A 1,029-nucleotide genomic window follows, 5' to 3' on the forward strand; every position below is an offset into this window, starting at 1 on the left:
GTAATGCGTTTTCAAAATATACAAAGCAAAGACTGATTAGTGCTTTCTTTTTGTTGTCTTGCTGTAATATATATCTGGCAATTAAAATCTAATTGTTGCGTCCACGACTTTTTCTGAGTGCAGTTTGTTCCACGTAGAATTTCACCAACTTTTAGAGCCATTTTATTCAGCAACAACTTGCAAAAAAAAAGTTTACACGCAATTGGGGTTAGACTTTTGCCTCACAATTCGCCTTTCTTTGAAATCTTGATGACAGCATTCTTCTATTCACTCAGCGTAACACCAGTTTCCCATACTCAGTTAAACAATCTCATTAAAACTTTTAGGAGTCTCTCTTCATCAGCGGCTTTGAAAATCTCAGGAAATAAACCATCCTTACCAGGTGCTTCACTGTTCTTCAAATGCTTAATTGCCTTTAAGATTTCGAGTTTAATCGGTCCTTTGTCAATATCAAGATTTCTTTCAGTATCTGGCACATCATCACCTTCAGGTATCGATCGATTCAAAATCATTATGGAAGATTCTTTCCACTTCTTATTTCAGCATTTAATCGTTAGGTCTTTACTTCAGTGGTTGGTACCATTTATCTCCTTTATTGCCTTATAAGCAATTCTTTGGCTCTGCCCATTGTTTTCGTTAATCAGCTTATCTGCCTCTTCCACTTTTTCATCAATATATCTCTTATGGTCTCTCTAAACCATTCTTTTTACTTCTTAACAGATATTCTGATGCTCTGTATTTGAAATCTCCAGGTTTTCAGATCTATTCTGGGATTCCAGTCTAAATTTCACTTCTTTTCACTTTGCTATCACTCCCCATGTTTCATCTGGCATCCATTTCTTCCTTTTGATTGTACAGTTAGCAATATCATGCCTTACACTTTTAACTTCTTCCCAGTGTTCTTCAGTGGTCTGATCTTTACCTTCAAGAGTTTCCAAAGATATCAATCTGCTTCTGCACTCAAGTTTGAAATCATCTCGCTCTTAACCACTCTTTCTGAGCTTATCAGTGTCGTACTTTCTAGCCATA

The sequence above is a fragment of the Penaeus vannamei genome, chromosome 14, assembly GCF_042767895.1.
Source record: "Penaeus vannamei isolate JL-2024 chromosome 14, ASM4276789v1, whole genome shotgun sequence".
Taxonomy (NCBI): domain Eukaryota; kingdom Metazoa; phylum Arthropoda; class Malacostraca; order Decapoda; family Penaeidae; genus Penaeus; species Penaeus vannamei.